At 38.1% G+C, this 21,568-nt stretch overlaps 1 long non-coding RNA gene across 1 annotated transcript in view; it reads left to right on the top strand.

The window, feature by feature from the left end:
• The window catches only part of LOC141727107 (uncharacterized), a 37,769-nt gene that overhangs the window by 6,289 nt on the left and 9,912 nt on the right, over positions 1 to 21,568 (top strand). The gene's annotated exons all lie outside the window — the stretch shown is intronic.

The raw sequence follows: 21,568 nt of genomic DNA, 5'->3' as shown, positions 1-21,568 counted from the left end.
CCAAGAGTTATCTGGGTTTCCATAAGGCAAACATGGCTGTCAGCACTATGTCCCAGCACGGCTGTACAGAACACCTCAGCAGTGCTGCTGATCTGACTGACAGCACAGAACAAGATGGAAAAAAAAGGCAGAAAAAAACTGTTCTAGCCTGATGAAAAGCTGCACTCAGGTCTTAGCAGAAAATTCAGAGCAGGAACAGCAAATAGAGTGATTAACAAGGAGTTCCCAGAAGTTAATATGCCGGGCAAAAGGGTTGCTCCTTTGGAAGCCGGGCACCGGAGAGTGGAAGTCAAAATGACTTGTGCACCATTGAGCTGGAACGTGCTGCTCCTGGGTCATTGATCCGCTCTGCTCTGGCAGGGCACCGCTCTGGAATTGTTAATTTTCAATGACATAAAGACCTGTATTAGTACAGGAAGCAGAATTGAAAGGCCTGAGACTAAAGGGAAGACAAAAGGGAGGCCAGCGCTAAACATGAAGGGTTCCAAAGACTGTGATGCAAACACAAAAAACAGCCCCTGAACAATGCAAAATTCATTATTTAATGGATCAAATGGACCAGGCCTCATCCTCAGCACTTGTAGGATAGCATTTTTTATTTCATATCAGGGAAACTAGGCTCACATGAACTGGAAGAGTAGGTGATCCATGGTTTACACAGGCAGTGAAGCCATATATAAGGATGACAGTTTTCTCCTAAAAGGTGAGTGCACACAAAATTATACAACGCTTTTTTAATAAATATTTAACATCTAAAGCACACTGCCACCACAACCCCTCTTTATGACCCCCACTACACTGATGAGTATGAAAAGGTGCATAAACCTCAAAGACCTATTCATTTATCAGGAAGAGAGATGCTCATTCTAAAAACTGGGGGTAATAATTTATTGTTTGGATCTTCTGTAATAAACTTGAAATAATGCTCTTAAATTTCCGAATTTTACTGTCAGTGAGACAGTCATTAGTTCTTATGACTGAATTTCCACTCCATAACATTCATCAGCATCTCCAAACAGTCCTCCTGTACTTTTCCCCAAGCCTTACATTGCAGTGGATACACAGCCTGGGGTGTGGTGGGGGTGTTGTCTCTGGACCTTGTCCGGGCTTAATATTAAATAACAATTATATAAAATGCTTATTTAAAATATCAACTATCTGCAATTAAGTAGGGTGGATGAAGAAAAGACATTCCAATGGCAGCATGAGAGCAGGCACAGTCAGACACACAGGAAGGAAGGAAGCAAGAATTGTTTCCTGCATGAAGTCAGTGGCTACAGTGATGTGTCTGATTACATCAGTTCATTAAGACCAAAAGCAAAACTGCATGTTTAAAAGGACACAACAACTCTTAGCATTTAAACATTAATACCAGATTTTATGCCCAAAGAGAACCTCTAATTCAGAATTTCCTGGATTTACAAGAGTTATTTTTTTCCCTCTTATTCTCATTAAGCCCCTCCTAACTCAAAGGCTGATTCAATGCAAAAAATTATTTAAACATTAAGGCTTTGATTTTTTTTTTTTGTTGTTGTTGTTGCTGTATCAATAGTTGAATAACTTGAATGGTGTCAGGAACAGTGTAAATCTCTTACATCAGCTCAACTCAACAATAACCTGGCAATGAACAGCATATCCGAGTGCTAATAAATACGAAGGAAGCATCTGAGTCTTCAACACCATCTGTAAAATGTCTCAGATCTTAAATACTTTCCTGTCCTAGGTTTAAGGGCAATCTTTACTTGCTCTGCAATGGATGATGACACAGGCGTAAAAATAAAGAGATTTTGCATTAAGAAATGAGAGCTTTTCTTTATAGATTTGTATGTACAGCATATGCCCTTGCTCAAATACAGTCAGTTTTACTGGGATTCTTTTTTCTTCCTTTATGTTGCTATAGAAAGAAAATAACTACTGGATTTCTGTGCATGAAAATCACAAAGCTTGACCAATTTTCCTATTATTCTATTGAGAAGTTATACCAATACCAAATTGTGGATTTAAAATGCTTGATTTATTTTTTAAAAAAACACATGCAAAACTCCCCCTATATATAATTTGATTCACTGATTCTCTCTGACTGTATCTAGATTAGCAATTTAAGTAGTGTCTGGACACTGGATCTCAATTGTTTATAAAGTTAAATAGTTTGTATGTGGCTTGATTTTTTTCTGAGCCACCTTGCACCATCCCAGAGAATTCCCAAGCAGATCCTGAGGGCTGGTGTGGGACCATTTGTATTACTGACAGCCATATCTCACTGCCCAAAATGCAGCCTCCCTGTTTTGAGGACCATGAGAGAATGATAGTGTAGACAGGCCCTTTCTCTGCTAGTTGGTGTCAGTGACAAAAAAATGGGATAGAACTGATCTTCCTGGACATGGGGCTGCTGGAACTGGGAGGCTTCACTGGAAAATCCCTGCAGGCTTTGGGCTTCCCTGATATTTTGTATTTAAACAATTATCTCTCATTCTTTCTCATGTTCTACCTCCATAAATACCACAGCCTAAGTTTCAGGTAACCTGATGGAAAAGGGCACTCTGTTGAGTGTATTCTCCAGATAACAGAAGAAAGAGGGAAATTCTTACTAATTCTCATAACACTATTTTTATAGCTCCTTCTTTTCTATGTCATCAGCACCATACTTAAGTTCTTCAAGACCAAACTAGATATTAAAACAAATATTCTTAAACTCTGTAGCAGCTAGTCCAGTAGCAGCTTTACAAAACAACTTATTGCAGTATTTGCTTTAGAGGCAAGAGAACAAAGTCAGTCATCTCAAATCCTTGGTCTTTCCCAGATGTGTAGAGGCAAAGATATGATAATAAGAAATTGTGATGTCAAAAGAAAATTAGAATCCACTGCTCTCCAGGATTTCCTATGGTTGCCTGGTGTTATCCTTCTTGGCTTCCAGCTATCACTAGGAAGGAAAGGAAGGAAAGGAAAGGAAAGGAAAGGAAAGGAAAGGAAAGGAAAGGAAAGGAAAGGAAAGGAAAGGAAAGGAAAGGAAAGGAGGAAGGAAAGGAAGGAAAGGAAGGAAGGAAAGGAAGGAAGGAAAGGAAGGAAGGAAAGGAAGGAAGGAAAGGAAGGAAGGAAGGAAGGAAGGAAGGAAGGAAGGAAGGAAGGAAGGAAGGAAGGAAGGAAGGAAGGAAGGAAGGAAGGAAGGAAGGAAGGAAGGAAGGAAGGAAGGAAGGAAGGAAGGAAGGAAGGAAGGAAGGAAGGAAGGAAGGAAGGAAGGAAGGAAGGAAGGAAGGAAGGAAGGAAGGAAGGAAGGAAGGACATTTGAATTATCCACCCATTTGAGTGCAAAATCTTTGGGACACAGACTCTTTTACTCCACCTTTATCAAGAGCACAGAAAAGATTCTCAGTGCTTAACTAACAGTGAGTAACTCCTCAAATGCTGCACCCAGAGCTGGTGTTTGTTACTCCTGGGAGCTGACATCTCCATAAGGTGCAGCTTTCCATTGCATCAAAGGGAACAAAAAGTAGTCTGGATGCAAAGACAGTAATTTTATCTGTGTGCCTGGTGCCAGGAAACCATTGCCAAATTAGGTCTATCCACCTCCTTCTCAGACCCTTTGGATTGTAAAAAAAAATTGGTTTCATAGTAACACAGTCCTACTGATTTACATTAGATGAGAGTTTAGTTAAATTGTAGGCTAAGACACCCTGTGACTATACTGTAAAGTTCAAAAATCCAGTAAATTGGTCATAGTTCAAAAGGCTGTGTAAAGCTCATTACCATAAAAAAAAAGGAAAAGGAAAACAAAACAAATAAAAACCCCCACAAAAATTAAAAATATTCTGTGGCAAACCCATAAACAAATATTATTTTCTACATAGTTTGAAAGCCATATAATTTCTCAAACAACTTCTTTTATTTATTTCTCATGCTCCTTTTACAAAGTTTTTTTTTTTTCCTTCTACTTTTAACTTCACCTAGGAAGAATCCCAGACAGATATTATCTAGAAATTCATAACTACATTTTTTGTCTCTTGTTATCAGGGGAGAGGGTCTACTCAAACACATTAGTTTCTCTTTTGGAATTTTCAAGCACATAAAAGAGTAGGAGATTCTGATAAGGCCCTATTGTAGTTATCATGTGCTATAACTACAGCTAAGGTCATCTCGACCTGCTCTTGTTAGAGTACATCATCTACTTAGCAGAAAAGAAAACAAATTGTGTCACATTTTATTCCATTAATGGCTGTAAATGAAAAGGATATTTTGAGAAACTGAATTAATAATATGTTATAATAGCTAGAAAGAAGGAATGATAATTAAACACGCTCTGCAATTCAATCCCAGCAGTGAATCTACTCTTTTGGTAACACTTCTTTTTAATTATAAAAGTGACAATTCTGAATGACTCAAACCTGTGTCATGTTGCACACAGGCAGAGGCAATTAAGGTGAGACCAAAGAAAAAATACAGTTTGTTCATTCTGCCTCTAGTTTACACAGTCACTACACTTCTCCTTAAAGAATGCAGAAAATAAGCAAGACCCAAATCTGGCATACATGGGATGAGTTTGTTGGTTTTTTTCAGATTTATTTTTTTGTAAAGGTCAGGGATGCTTTCCAAATGTGTTACAGAATGACGCCACGGTCCTTCAAATCACTGCATTTTATCTTGGGGTAACAAACTACACAAGCAAGGCAGGCAAAGTAAGCTTGAATGATAACAATGGTAACTTATCAGAAGCAATTAAAACTTCAGCTATCCAGGTTAATTTAAGACAAAAACATTGTAGGACTAAGAAGCATTGTGAGATGTGCAATCATTGTATCCTAGAGACAAACAACATTTACTGAAAGGATTTTTTATTTCAAGTTTCTAGCAAATTTTTGCTCAGAAGATCAAGATAATCCCTGTCTCAAGAAGCTACTGAAATAAAACATGATTCTCAGTGCCACTCAGTTTTGATAAATTGGCATTGATGGTGTTAGATGAAATTATAGTGGCAGCAGGTAGGGATTGAAGACAAACCAAAAGAATATTCTTACTAATAGCACCAAAGGCACTGATAGCAATTAAAACTTCAGTCTGAACCCACATGCATGGCTATGTTTGTGTCACCATTCTGCTTCTCAGTGCATGATGTATTAAAGCAGATAGATTCAAAACAAGATTTGGCAGCAAATTGCAAATGCTTTTGCAAGGACTGTGCTTCCTCATTGCTATTTCACTGTCTGGCCAAAGGGCATTCCTTCTTGCTGAGGGCTTTGCAGCAGAAGGGTGGAACCAGGCTGGGGAAGGGACAGAGGTGTTGAGAAGCTGTGCCAAGTCCACAGTGCATCTTTCCCTCTTGTATTGTTCAGGTAGGCTGACTCTGAATAAAAATCTTGCTGTAGAACATGCCTAAACTTGACTGTCACCATTAGATTTAAAGACTGACACCTCAAAGAGAAGAATAGAATACATTAAACTGACTGTCTCAGATAAGCTGCATCATTATCATATCACGACTGTGTCCTGTAAAGGCTGGCATATTCCCTGGGAAAACAGCAGCAATTGCTTCTTTTTTAGTGTGTCTTGTATGCCTTGCTAAGGCACTTTTCACAGAGCTGGGTGATGGCTGTTTCTTGTGTGGATTATAGAAATAAATAGCAAGCTGCAGATGAAAGCCTGCTCTTCCTACAGTACTCAGGAAAAGTGTCATTTCTAGCTTGTGAATAATGTGAATTTCCTGAATTATATCTTTCAGCACAGTTGTGCAAATAATCTTGGTTTGGAGGGGAAAAAACAACCACATATGCTTTTGGTTTGTTTTGATTTTTTTTCTCTTTCAAAGGAATGACAAAATTTAGAATGTAATGTCCCCTCCCATCCATTTTCAAAGTCTGATCTTACTGTATTGGTCAGGGACAAGTCCTGGGTTCTAAGAACTTGCAGAACACTTGCTATTTGGTTTTTACACTGTGAACATCACATAAGATTAAATGGCAAGGAAAATTCCACATTTCTTCCAGGTAGATTGGCACTAATGTTAATTAAAAAATGAAGGCTTTTAAAACCCAGAAGATTGATTGTCTCAGGTTTAGTAGAGGAAAGCGCCACTGTAATAAACAGCTATTTAACATAGGCCATGTGAAGTGGATATTTTATTGCCAGGGAGCAGGAGGGCACTCACACCTCTGGAATACACACATTATGCTTTACTGGGAAGCTGTGCTGAGCCATATCCTTCCAGAAGCTCTTCATGACCTACTAATTGATCCCAAACCACAGTTTTGGAGCTAGATTATAGCCATAACCATTCCTTGCTCTACACATATTCCTGATATAAAGAAAATCAATGAGCTTTTAAGAAAGGTCAGGATGAATCCATTCCAGCTATGTTTTGGAGGTACAATTCAAGTCCAGCAAAGAGGAAGAACCCCTCTATCAACATCACAGATTTTTTTACTGAAACCCTCCATACCCTGCCCTGCCTTTAAGAGGCCTCATGCTACTGCAAAGATGTTTCATTTACTGAGATCAAGTGAAGTTTTTTAGCTGCTGAAACTGAATATCCCTCTCTGAGGACAGGCAGGATTCACTGCACACATGGAGCCTGGTACCATCATGTTCAGAGTGAAGAACTGCCACAATCACACATTTTTTCTTTAAGACTTCCACAGAAATCCAGCCAGGAAATTTATCAAAGGCATATTCCTTAGAGACAGACAAATGTCTATTAATATCCACTGTGAGGAAAGGAGAGTCCCTGATCTGTGGGATCATCAGGACCTAGTTCTGCTTTCCTGGTGAGATTCAATGGGTGATGATGTTGGTTCCTATAATGATCCTTATTGAATCAAAAATCTAAATTCAACACCAAGTTCGATGTTTATACATAAAGTAGACATCCTTAACTTCTATTATTTTTGACTTTCAGTGTGAATATAGACCATAATTTGTGTAGCTGAGAGCCAAGTGGAGCCTATAACGTCAGGGACATGGCACTTTATCTTGAGCAGTTCAGAGATACCATGGCCAGCTAAGAAAATGTCATTCCAATGAAAAACTAAGATTTTTATATTGTGGTGGTTCTGTGGTTTTCGTTTATTTCACTTACCAGTGAAAATACAACTTTATATTCAATGCTTTCCTACAGCTCAGGAGAACATGATCAAATTTATCAATTACTACTTTTGCTACAAGGATTCTTGTATTACTTATCTTAAAAACTCTGAAAAATTAGGTCAGAAAGCTAAAAGGGCAAAAGGCAGAAAGAATCAAGTTATCTAGATCTTAACAGACAAGACAAATAAATATTATTATTTAAGTTAACAAAAGGATGACTGATTTGGGCTCAAACCTCAGAGCAATACACAAAACTGTGAAGGACATCAGGAAAGATATAGATTCTACTTTCAGACCATGCAATGAGACATCAATAATGGATGTAATATAGTTAATGCCTGTGGTATCTTTGAGCTAATTAGTAAAATGCATCATTACATGGAGTATTTAATAAAAAAGAATGATAAGCAAAGAAAGTTGAATATAATCTACAACATATATTACACTTGCCTGGTTGATCATTGAGGATAAAAAAAAATAAATCATGAATTATATAACCTTACATCCCAAACTAAAATATTTAAAGTGTTTTATGAGGAAAGTTACACAGCCAAGTAAAAGCATTTAACCATAGATTAAAAGTGGCAGAAGAAGAGTAAACTTGAGAAAACAGGACAGTGCACTTCCACAGATGGAGCACAGGCAGATCAAGAGAAGGACCTTCATTGCCTAGAGAAGGCCTCCTAAAACTTAGCTGCTTTAAAAATTTATCCACTGAATAATTATTTCCTGGGAGGCAGAAACTGCATATTTTAAGCTGAGTTCTAGCACCTTCCAAACAAGACCAGCATGTACAGGGTGGGAATTTAGAGTCCTGACTATTGCTTTTACTAAGGACTCAGCATTCTCAGCAGCAGAATCACCCCTAGATATGCAGTATCTAGTAATAAGAAGTTGGAGTTCTCAAAAAGCTGCTTTCAAGGATTCTACGATACAATTAAAACTACTGCACTAATGGGTTTTACTACAAAAATGTGCCCCTTTTTCTCCCTTCCCTGTTTCTCCTGTCCCATCCTTGGAGTGCACTGGACCTCACATCTGGAAATTGTGACAGGGCAGGTCAGGTTTGCTCCTCCAGGGTTGGTGACCATGCTGGCACCTCATCCTGCTCTGTGCAAAGAGGCACAAGACCCTGCAGGCAGCAGCCCCAGCTGTCCTGGCCCTGTGCATGTTTGTAGTGCTGCAGTTGGAGGGAAAGAAGCAACAGCTCCTGGGTGAGAGCCTGGAAACAGCGCCAGGCTCTGAGTGCTGCATGGATACTGCAGTGAAACCCAGCTGGGTGGGCACTTTCCAAACATCTGGGACATGTTTGCCTCTCTCAGAGCTTCTCTAGCTCTTCCTACTCACACAGAGCAAGAAACAAAGCTGCTGTGATCCTTGGTGCAGTTGAAAAAGGACCACGTGGGGTGTAGCTTAAGAAAAATATGATGGGTCACAAGAAACATTCAGAGAGGAAGAATCTTTGTTGTATTAACATTGGATAAGCTCCCTTGGCTAGGTTTCCACACTAAATATCTGTAGGAAGACACAGTATGGGTAATGCAGAATGTGATCTTATCCCTCCAACGAGTTGCAGCTGAACCAATTACTAAAGATTAGGAGCGGGCCTGATGATAACAGGCAACACCTGTAGCCAATAACAACAAGTGGTATAAAAGAGTGGATTGGTGGAAAGTGGAGTCAGATTGCTGCTGCAAGGACTAGGAGCAGTCAGTGCTTAGAGGAGATGCCTGTGAGAAATATTGAAGAGGTATGAAACTCTGCTGCTATAGAATTCTTGCACTATAGTGATAAAAGGCCTTTTGATATAGAAGGCAACATATCATGATAATAGAAGGTATAATACATAAGACAACAAATATCTATGTTTATTTATTGCTATTTGTTGCTACTCCACTTTGTATTTCACTTCTACTGCTTGTTTTGTACTGAAGTTGAATTTCCATGCTCCAGGTTTGTAAGTGCTTTTTACCATGGTTAAAAGGTGACACTACTCAACCACAGAGGTTTCCACTGAACACACAAGTCAATCTCACAGCTAAAAATATTCAGAAGCTGCATGAAAAATGGATTTCTCTTCCTAAAAATAATTTTTTTATATGCATATATGTAATTTACGACTGTATTCCAGTGGTAGTCCATAAAAAAAATTACAGGAATGCCTCATAACTGCCAGTGCTGTGGAAGTCCTCTTTCAAAATATAAGAAACCTTACAATGGAATGCTTGGAGTGGTATGGTTTCCCATTCTGGTGTGCTTTTGGTTACTCTAAGCTCTATTTCTACTCTTTACCAAATGTTCTTCCCACCATAAGCAGAGAAATGTTTCCTGAATAAGCTGTCATTGAAACAGATACCTCTTGGCACAAATTTCTATGACTAGGCACTTTCTAATGAAAAAAAGTCAATCAAAAATTCTCAGTAAGTTTTATACAAATAATCATTGAAATTAGACAAGAAGTAAATGGACTTGGCATGTTAAACCAACATTGTTTCCAAGCACAAGGCATGGAAAAGAGAAGCTCCTAGAGTGGTTTTAAAGTGAAAGTGTAATTGAATTGCATATATATTAATCCAAACAGTATTTCTCTTGCTTTTAATCCACTGGAACTGGCAATTTATATGCACAAGCAGTTCTGCCCAAGTAACCAACCTTAAAATGCCTTTGTATTTAAAGAGAGTGACATCTGACATTTCTGTGTCCATGTCTTACCAGACCTCTGTTTACCCTCTGGAAGGTGCCAGCATAGGGGACAGTAATGCAAAGTGAGAATTTGCCTGCTGGTTTGAGGACAGCTGGAATTCTGATTTACTGTGAAAGTTCAGGATGTCCCAATTAAATCAGGACACTTGAGAGATATGAAGACTTAAAACTGTCCCCCAAAAGCTTTGGTCTAATGTGATTAAGCTGGCTGGTTTTGCTAATGATAGACACTTTCCAAATTGCAGAAAAATGGTAAGTAGGTAAAATGGAGTTTTACTGTTGTGTTCTTATGAGAATATGCCCCCAGAAAAGATTTGTCTTCCCTGCTTCCATTTTCTATTGAATGCCAATTATTTTTAACTTCTGGAACGTATAATCTAATCGTCCTTGAGATACATGATGCCCTTAGCTCTTGGGAACATCATGGTCCTTTATTTTTACCCCTACACTCCTTGCTATCTTTTTTTCTTTGAACTTTACTTGGTGATTTTTGGATTGCCTTTATGAAACCATGCCAATGCCTATGACTTCTTCATGTGAACAACACTGCTCATGCATTGAGTACTAACTAACCCCAAGGTGGGAAGGAAATGTCCACAATTACACTGTGCTGTGTAATGTTACACAAACATGCAGTGCAGGTAGAGTTTTGAACAGGTAAAAAAATCATTAAGCCCTAAATATCTGAATAACATTAGGAGTTTCTCTCAGCTGGAATTATTGGTGAACTGTAAGCAAATGTAACTTATTGCATGACTTTCACAAAGACATTCTCCAAGAATTGAAAGGGCAAATAAAGGAAAGTGTGTGTTCTGCACTGCGGAAACAGCCTAAAAAGGAATGAATAATAGAAAGAAAATCCACTTACAAGCTCATAATTTTTAAATTTCTGTAATTGTCTAATGTTACTTAAACACCACACACACAAGTTTTAAGTCAGTGATAAGTTCCCATTTGCCATGAAATGTCTTTCTTTAGCATGATTGCGTCCTTCTCTCCCCACCATGACAGATTGTATTTAATTGAACAGTTGCTGGTTTAGAACTGTCATTAAAACTGCATATATTCAAATAGTCTTAGTACAGCATATTGCCCTTTCAGTTCATTTTCTCCTTTTATGTAGCAGTAAATATCCCTTTCTGTTCTGCTTCTAATTTATTTAGAAATAATGTGCTTCTTGCTAAGTGCAAAGAACTTTTTTAAAGGATCGGCTAAGCTGGTTAAGTTGCTTGTTAATGTATTTTTTATTGACCTAGTGTCTCTCAGTCCTTACACCATTGAACTCCAGGGTCTTTGTTGACAGGATACACTTAGAGGAAAAACTTGGATCTAGCTCTCACTTTTTTCCAGGATGGTTTTAAAAGAAAATTCATGCTATAAAACTAATTCTGGCCTTATATGAGAGAGAAATCTTGGACTTTAAGCAGCCAGCACAGATCCTGACTGTAGGTATGCAGAGGAGAGATGTCTACCTCGCTGGAGATTTGCCAGAAGGAAGAATTTAGGGTGCTTAAGCCATACCCACATTACACATCCTTCATTACACATCCTTAAACCATGTCCACTCTGTGACTGGCTGGAGAAAATGGTTTTGGCTGCCCTCTCGGTTTATACAGTCTGAGTTGCCCTTTAAACACAACTATGCAGAAAGTCAGAGAGCAAGCTGGTTGTACAGATGTTTCCAACAACAGGTACATCCATGCTTTCCTTCTGTTCTCATTCCCACTGTTTCCATTCCTGGGATGGAACCAGCAGGAATAATGACTATTAAACATTATTGCCTACTCTGCAGCACTCACTACTTAAGCATTTTTAATCTCTTCTTTGTTTCCTCTTTTATTTGTTGGAGGGATGGGTCTAGGCACACAAGAAGCTTAAATTAAAATAGCTAATTCTATAAAATCTAGTAAGTGGGAAATACCATCATGCTGGAAGCAATGGGCCAAACCTGTGGCTGCTGTGAGCTGAAAAGCTTCAGCAGCATAGATGGAGCTGAGAGAAATCTCAATACACTGAGGATCTGGCCCATTGTTTGCTGATGATATAATTCCACAATGCCTGTGACTTTTATATGACGTGTGGAGGCTGCCCTGAAAGTTTCATAGACTATGAAAGAAAGGGATAGTTATCACCAGTGACATATAATGCTTGAAGAACTCTGATGTTGCTTATTTTTCAACTGTCTAAATGAGGCTTTACTTTTTTTGAGATTTTTCCAGTAATAGTTATGTATAGAGAAAATAAAATTAACACTTCATTACTATTCATCATATGGCACTGGAGACAAACTTGAGAAAATATACATTATTTACCATCAGCAACCTAACATTCTCTGAAATGAATTAAAAACAATAAAAAAGTATCACTAAGCTACTCACTAAGAATTCATCTAAGAAATAATCTAGCAAAGTTGTTCGATGAGAGATAATTGTACATTAATTAGGAAACCTAAAAGCCATCCCAATTAAGATGAAAATTAGGAACCAAAATAGAGGAGTTAGAGAGTCAAGAAAAATTTCTTTGGACTAGAATTTCTCAAAACTCTCAAGTTATCGACAGCAGGAACAGAGTACTTAGAATCAGAAAGATCCATGATCACTGGTAAAATTTGCATGAGAGAGATGCATTTTGTAAACACAGTTAATTTTATCACCATGGACAAATTCTAGGATGATTTTTCAGACAAATATCGAATAGTTCAAGCTAAGCTTTTATGTGCCTGCAAAGAGCTAAGGTAGACATATAGGCAGAGACCACCATCTCAGTGTCAAAACTGCTAAAATCTTTGCCAAAAGGATCATATCATGTATGTGTACCCATGAAACATTAAATAGAAGTTGCAAGTGCATGTTTCTCAGTTGGCAAGCAGATATATAATGTGTGTCTTTATTTAGATTGTACATGGGTACATAATGATACACACATCTTTCTTAAACTGATGCAAAACCTTTTTATATCGCTGAGAACTAGAACCCTGTTTAGAAGCTGTGGTGTCACAGTATATGCAAGTGACACTAATAACAAAATAAAGGAAGGAAGAAGCAACTCAAGGGCCTACACCTGCAAACACAATTGGAGTATAACAACAGAACCACTGAGGTGGCCAATGACTAGTTAAGCAGTCATAATGACATGCTAGCATGGGCTCTCTAAGTATCCTTTTTGGTCAAGGACAGATTATAGTAAAAATAATTGTAATAAAAGACAATTTTAGATTCCTTTGCAATGAGCCTTTACAAAAGCAATATTAGTAATATGTGCTACATAAGCATATTTTGTACAAAGCCAATTAACCTCTTTATTTGAAAACAAGAGCTTCGTTTTTGTTGAATACAGCAGCTAATCCTTTGCAGCAGATAAATTTCAGCAAGTATGAGTGGAATGAGTTGTACTTGCTATACCCAATGTTCTTCCACAATTGAAAGATTAAATATTTAATTTGCTAAATACTGGTATTTATGAAGGTTAGGAAACTTTTGGTATAGGAAAAGTTGAGGCGTCATCGGAGGACATGATAAATGTTTGCACTAAGTCCATCTTTCCATTTATTTCTTTTCTTGACCAGGTCAGCCCTACAGGTAAAAACACACCCTTTTTTAGTCAGCAAATTTCAGCTTGTGTTTAGTCAATAGAAGTCCATAATCAGCTTCAAATTAGTGTCATGATTGTATGGCTGACAAAAACACTGCTAAGACCAGCTATGTTTGTTTTGTATTTAAAAATGTAGGAAAGTTGCATTGATATACAAGGCAATGCAACTGTTATTTCAACCAGTTAAGATTAATACATTTCTCTGAGATGCTTAATACAGCATTCTACATATCACAGGGACAAATGCCTAATTACAGTCCTGCCTTTATAATTAGGACCACACAGATTGATGTAATGGTAATTCCTGATTCATGGCAAGACTGATGAAGCGAATTAAGAATAAATAGTACAATGAATTAGGAAGAAAGAGTATGACAGTGTGGCCAGGAAAACCTTTCAAAATTAAATTTATCTTATAAGAAGATCGTAAAACAGGTTATGACAGGGCAAAACAGGGCAGCAGATCCTCCATTCTAGAGATGAGGCTTAAGTTCTTTTCTCTGGCAAAGCCTCATTTACAACATTTTCATCCAAAAGCAGCACCAATTTTTGGTCTCCACACAAGAACAGAGAGACACTGAGGAAGGCTTAACCTTTTGTTCTGCCCCAACCAGACAGGATTACTAGACTGTGGCCTCAGCAAGGGACAGGACATTAGAACAATCTATTATCTTTCTATACTCAAAGAACAGAAAGCTTCTTATTACAGGTAGTACATTTAATTTTGAAAACAGATCTATTTTCCTTACATGTAATTGAGTTCTGTTACAGAACACAAAACAAGGAGGGCTCACTGTCATCTGCAATGGAAAAAGGTCGATATCAAAGGACACAGACTTGAGTTCCCTTTTATTTTCAAGGGCATAAGTTTCTTTATAAAAGGTTTCCAGAGCACAAGAACTCCTTTCTGCATCCACAGGGGCTAAATACTGTTTTCAGTGGGTTAAGGTCCCAGCTGAACCTACACATTTTTTTCCCTCTTCAAACAGAAGTTTGTTATCACCAGCTGCTTTCAGGTCTCCCATATCTTAACTCCTGTTTGACTGGATTTCTCTGCTCTTACTTTGCTGTTGAATGTGGTTCTGGTTTTTCCCACCTTGTCTGAAGGGGCAGCAGGACTTGCCCTAACCTGTGTGACCTGCTTCCAAATCCTGAGTTAAAAAAGGCAGGCTGCTGGCATCGTGCAGGTTGGTTCTGCTGCAAGAGTGACTGTTGAAGAGGAATGGCTGACTCAGCATTATTTGAAAATAATTTTGGCATGTCTCAGTAGGATGTTACTGGTGACCCAAAAGAAGGATGGTGATGTTAGAGCATAAATATAATTTTTTTCACATGACAAGAACCATCCAATTAAAATATAAGTCACTTGTGTCAGGGCCTATCTATTTGTACACGACGAACGCTACTGAGGATCTGGTTTATAAGAAGACAAGATTAAATCAATAATAGTAACAATAAGAAGAATAGAAGAGGTGTTGAAAGTGTTGGGGGGGTTTTAATGGTTGGAAAGAAAGATGTAAATTCTACATCTATATGTCAAGCACACAAATGCTATGGTACACACTAAGCTTCAAAATAATATCATATTTGATCACCTTAGACAACAGAATGAGAAAAATGTGTTTTTTGGAACCTGGGTGTTCAGATGATGGCACAAAATTGTGTCTCTTCTTTTAAGCTATAAGCAGATAGTCATGTGTAGATGGAGAAATTAGACAATGTTCCTTTATAATTTCTGTATCTCAGCAACCATATGTCCTCCAATGGACACAGGGCTTCAGCTCCCCATATTCTGAAAACTGTGTCCATTTATACTCACACCATATCACTGCCACCTGCTGAGCATGACATTCTACTATAGCTTTCTTAGAAACATGCGGAGAATATAGCTCCTGGAGGAACCTTTCCTTTTCCTCTATTCTCAAAATGTGACAGCTGGGTGGGTGACTTCACTTGGCTGCTTTAGGTATCAGCGAGGTGCTACTCAAGCTATCTATATCAAGACCCCTGGGTTCCTATGTCCATGAGGTTAACTGGAGTTTTCCTAAGGTACATCCAAGAATTTAAGTGAGACAGTAGATAAAAAGAATATTCTTCACGTGTTAAAAGTGTAGACCTGAAAATCACAGTGATTTTCTTTCCTTGTAAAAAAAAATCTCAAAAAATCTCAAAAAAAAAAAAATGTGTCTTGTGTTGTCTACATTTTGCAGTGGGAAAGCACAGAGTCCTCTGTAAAACTACTACACCCAAAAGCATACACTGTTGTATATTTTATCTCCTGGTACCTGTACCTCTTAAGGAACTCTTACTGCAGCTGGATATTATTTAAATAATGAAAAAATCTAAACCTTCCAAAACAGAGAGAGATAATTGGTATCACCTTATACTATTCATGAGAGGATTTTCTGGAGAGGAATTATAATCAGGGTTGTTTTCTTACCCTGTGGTGAAAGAATGCACACTGTTGAAATTAACTCTTAAAATGAACTTAAAGTCATGTTTACAGCTGCTTTACTAAAAATATGAGAAATAATGGGAACATGTGAGCCTGTCTGCAGTTCCTGTCAAAATCACAATGCAAGACAGTTCTGCAGCAGATAACATTGATTAATGTTCCCATACAGCAACGACAGCGCACATTTATGGACAGGCTGGTGAACCTTTGCCAAAGCTCACTAAAAGCAGCTGCAAGGCAGGACTGACTTTTAACCTCCCCCTTTTAATGCAGGAACTTCTTGGCATAAAAACTGTGCTGGTAGCATACAACCTGCAGGGTTACCATTACAAAAACAGATTTGGCCAGCAGGACATCTCCATTTCCTGAATAAACTCCTGACAGATCACAGGGAAGTTAAGTTATACAGGCATATCTGGAGACTGGAGGAAGAAGCAACCAGAAGTTGTTAATTCTGAGGATACTTTTTGAAAAAGATCCCCACATTTTTGATGTGACAATTTCCATTTTCATTGGTTAACAAGTAATATTATTTGATATGAGAGTTGAACACCTGCAGAGTGTTCTCCATTGGTGAAAGCTCTGCATATGAATCCTTATTTCTGCAGACAAAGTGATCTCTCAACAGTGGAGTGCAGCTTTTGCTTTTTTCAAAAATATATTGTGAAAGTGCAGGAGAATTGTTCTTGATTTCTGTAGAGTCATGTATGGTTGAAGCCAGAGTGCCAAAAGTAGCTTGTCTGGGAGTTAAAAAGGGATATTGTAGAAGAATGGTATTTTCCTTCTCTTTGGGGACAGGAAAACAGGGAATTCCTTAATAAGGGATGCTGATTAAGGAAAGATGCTTTTTACTACTCAGAAAGTTATATTCATATCAAATTCCATTTTCTGATTTCAGCAATATATTATTAGTGTCATTTTCTGGAACAAATAATGCTGCAAATAATTCCAGCAAGTGCACTTAATATAGATTTGTTTGCTGAGTGGCGGTGTCTCCCGCCAGGGTTAAAGGTAGAATAAAATGATGCTGCTTATCCCATGGGGAAAAGAAATGATGAGATTTCTTGCTTCCTCCCTTGTTTCTGTCTGTGAGCCACTGTGATCCCAGGTCAGAAGGTCTGTCACACGCTAAAGGAGGGAATTCTTGCACTGAGCCTTTGTTTCTGTAGAGCAGTACCAGTGGCCCATTGTGCCATTCATTAATGTCCCATCTCTTTGCTTATTGTTCTGTTTCTTTTAAACAAACCCCTGCCCACTTTTGGAAAAAAGTTCTGTGCTCAGCTGTTTAATTCTGGATTAGAGCTTTCCTAATAACCCAAAGTGAGGGTGTTGAAGCAGCTGGAGGTGACATGTTAGAGCTAGGAAAAATGAGGTCCTTCTGAGAAAAGAGCTGTGTAAGATGGATTATTTTTCATTCAAATGAGAGCTCCCAGAATCCTTTGGGCCCCAGTCCCACATCCCCTCATCCCTTTGCTGTTTCACTCCAGGAAAGCCAACAGAAGCATCACCAGGCAGCCACCTGTGAGTAGGTGCATGTACAGAGCCTTATTCCATCAGTCTTCAGTGGGAGACAGAAAATGATGGAGACAGTTTTGCTGTCTCGGCTACTGGCTGTGAAAAAAAATCACAAAATCACAAAAAGCTGCTCGCTGGTTTAACTATGTGAATTACTCTCCTAAAAGATCCAGATGATCTATATGGGTGCAGAATCCTATCAGAACACACACTTTCTTAAGAAACGACAATAGCAAAACTCTTGTTTTCAAACTGAAAGCTGCAAGCAATTCTTTCTATGAAGAAATGTTTGTAAATGGTTCATCTTTATACTGTTTGCAGACAAAATTAATATTAAAACCAAAAAATTTAGCCCTTCCAGTTGCATGTAGAAATCATGGCCTGCTTCTTTCAATGCACACTATTGTAGGTTTCAAATCAAAGTGTCCTAACTCCTTTTATTTTTGGCCAAGAAGAAACTAGGCTTGCAGTAGGGAAATGATAATGCTAGCATGGGTAAAATTTCCTAAAGCTGTTGAAACTTGCAGTCATGCTAATGTGCTTTCAGATCTAAAATGTTTATTCTCTTAAGAACGAAAAAGAAATTGTTGAAAACAATGAATCTGCTACTGAAAGCTGTTACTTTTCTCCTGAGAATTGGTCTGAAAAATCACATCTGTGAGTAGAAATAAACAATCACCTTTCAGACAGTGACTCTGGTAGAATCCTCCCTGTCAACAGGCCCATTTTAATCAAATACTCTCTTATCAGGCAACCCACACACAGAAACTGTAAATGTGTTTTTTATGTGGAATATTTGTATGAACATTTGAATAACTTTAAAAGTCAGCTTGATTACATGTAAATTATCATGAGACACAAAAAATTGCACCTAGATCTCTACCTCTGATTTATCTACCCATCTGTTTTAGTTTCAGATGATTCGTCTTGAGAGCACTAGAACACATCCTGAAACATGCAAGATTAATCAGTCCTGCAATGGACTTATGTAAATGCTTTACTGTGAGATGTGAGTTGTGTTCTTGACTTCACTGAATCTACTCACTAGCTTAAAACTTAGTCAGTCTGAACAAACAAACTGCAGAGGTTTCATTTCTCTTCCTATCTTTCCCATAGACCAGATGGATTCATTGTCTTCTCTCCCTTCTGATATTTTAATCAATTTTTCTCTTGATTTTTCTCCTTAGTATAAGTATTTCCCTTCTAAGGAGAACTTTCTACACTCTATAACAAGTTCTAACAGAGAACTTTGACCATCTTAGATAAATTTTTAGTGCACAGTGGGGGTCTCAGCTATAATCAGAGCTCATCTATAATATTTTCACCTAAATATGTTCAAAAACAACATTCATAACAATTTTGACAGACTATCAACTGTGTTAAACATTCTGTTATATGCAGGTCAAGAGGCTGGTTTTCTTAAAGTCAGCTTAAGGAAGGGTATTTTCATTTTGACTCTAATGAGGAATTCAGCAGTGTACAAACGAGGCGTTTATCAGAAGTTCAATAGGTGTGGATTGAAAGAATTTGACTGCTTTTGCACTTTTCAGCTGAAAGTACATTGCCACTTTATCAAGAAGCATATTTGTCCCAGTGCCACAAAAGCAGAATTTCTTTCTTCAAGGAAGAGCTGCAAACATGCACCTATGACTAGAACGGCTATTGACACAGAATTAAGGGCATTACCATAATTTGGAATAATTGCTACTCTTCCATCATCAATAGGATTTAAGTTCTGGGATTTTTCCCTCCCTAAACTGATGGCACTGCTGTTCAAAATAGACCTTCTGTACAAATTACAAGTGGCACTGTTTGGCTGGCACATGAAACTCAACCAATTATTTTCAGTTTGATTCATACTGGGTGTGCCTTATTTCTTCCTTAAAGAAATTAAAAATGCCCATTTTCAAAAGGAAAGGAGCTGTGAATAATCCACGTTTTATATAAGCATTGCTAGTAAGCAGAGCAGAATAAAGATGCCTTCATTTCACTAACAATTATGAAAAGATCATATCAGACAATGACCTTTAGAAATGCTTCAGTGACCACAGTGTCAAGCTCTAAGTCCTAAGTGGGAATTCTTCAGCTAAGCTTTGACTTCACTTTCACTTATATGCCTAATTTTGCCTCATTCATGTTAACATGATTTTTACTGATGACTTTAAAAAGGACAGAACAGAGCCCTGATGTGGAATAAGCTAAAAGAAATTAATAGACAGCTATATGCACAGCAGAGAACTGGATTTAAATGTGCATTTCCACTTCCTGGTTTCTTGATTTTCCAAGGACATCCTTTAGCATTTGACGTTGGTGCCAATTAGAGAGAATGTAGAGGTAGAATTTACGGCAGTGCCATCGAAAAAACTCTCACTGAAGCAAATGGGAAATACGTGCATGAATTTGGCTGAGTGTCAGCAAGGTAGAAAAGAGCCAGCTGAATGATTTTTTTTTTTCAGTTTGTAGATGGACTAATAATCTCAAAAAAAGCAGTGGGAGAGAAATGTCTCTTTGTTAGGGCTTAAAAGTAAAGTTTGTAGGTGAATTCCTTGTAACAGCAGTCCTCATAAGATTCAACAATACAAATCCGTATCATTCTCTTGCCATTCAAGGTCATGTTAACCTTCTTGAAGAAGAAGCCAAGAACTCCTTAAGTTAATCATCCTCTACATTGAGGCTGGTGCTTATTTGATTCTGAGGTTTTTGCTCAAGACGGAACAAGCACGTGAAAAATTGGTGAAATGCAAGATTTCATTTGCACAAGGTCAAAGTGACCCAGATTTCGAGTGAGGTCCAAAGTATTATTGGTCCTTCACACAAGAAAAGTTCTGTGCACAGCTCATTTAATATTTAAGAGGTTTGCATAAGAGTATGTAAAAGAGCATTTTCTTCTTGCTCTGCCAAGAAAGGTCAAATAACTGTTAATACTGGATAAACCTCGTGTGAGTTTGAGTCCCCAGAGTAACTGGGATTATGGCAAGTATTCTCAATACACAACAGTTTATTCAAGCAGGAAATCCATAGGAAGGGACTACAGCACTACAGGTCCCAGCTGTGCAGCTCTGTGGGCTCTGGTTGTGCCTGCTGGGGATTTGGGCCCACAGTTTGCTAAGACAAGTAAGTGTAATGAGAACAGACAATTTATATTGAGTGTGAGGCTGGTAAAAAGCTTTTGAGCATTCAGCTTTGGCTGTGAGGTAGCTCAAAAATGCAGACAATTTTATTAAAAAGGAGTCACATTTTGAGTTTAATGACTTTATGACAATTTATATCTATGTTGTTGTGGTGTTAATATCTCACTGACTCAGGCCTAAACAACCAGTGTTTTCATTGGTGAAAGTTACTGGCTTGAAAATTAATGATTAATTTTATATTAAGTTTGGGAGAAGGAGAATAGTGAAGTCAATAGCTCTACCAAACAGCATGGTTTCCATATCACATTTAATTACACATGAGTTCTTTAATATTATTTCTTTTTTAAAAAGCACATTAAACCTTTCTTATAAATATTTTAGCAGTTACATAATGGACTGAGTTATTTGTTGTAGAATATTTTTTCTTCATATTTTCCTTCTGTCCTATCTGTTAACATGTCAATAGACAGCTCAGGGACATGGACACTGAAGACACACAGCCAGTTTGAGACAAGCAGCAAAACTGGTAACTGTGACAGGCAGAATCAGATCTGAGGTGATCTTTTTGTAGTGTGTTACATCACACTGAAGTTATACACTTTTAGCAAGCAACTTTTAAGTGTTTGTCAGCTACTGCATTGAAAGGGGAACACAAAAGTTATGACAAGTTATGGTATTTTTCCTTTAAGTATTTCCATAAGTTAGAGAGACAGGGCTGAGAAATCTTTAATGTTGAGGTCTTCTAGTATGTATTGGTTATCTACTGACATTCCTTGTGCTGAAGGCCAGAAAGTTTGAAATTCAGAGGAAGGGCTGCATCATGCCTTGAAGGCAGATTCCTCACTGGGGAGGCAGGGTCCCTGCCCCATTTCTGGCACACAGGAGCCCAACTCCCTGCACCTATTAATGCAAGGGCAGAAGAGGCTCTGCTGCAGCCCGTTCCCAATGCGGCACCAGTTTGGCAAGGCCAGAAGCAGCCCTTGAGCTCTGGGAGAGTACAGGCTCAGTAGCGGTGCTTATCTCTTCATTTGCTCAGTCCCTTCATGAGCTTTCACTCCCAGTAGCCTGCAGACAGGCCAGGAATTCTGCATCATTTGTCTGT

Source organism: Zonotrichia albicollis, chromosome 2 (assembly GCF_047830755.1).
Source record: "Zonotrichia albicollis isolate bZonAlb1 chromosome 2, bZonAlb1.hap1, whole genome shotgun sequence".
Lineage (NCBI taxonomy): Eukaryota > Metazoa > Chordata > Aves > Passeriformes > Passerellidae > Zonotrichia > Zonotrichia albicollis.
The sequence above is the reverse complement of the archived record's forward strand: the minus strand, read 5'-3'. Positions and strand labels throughout refer to the sequence as shown.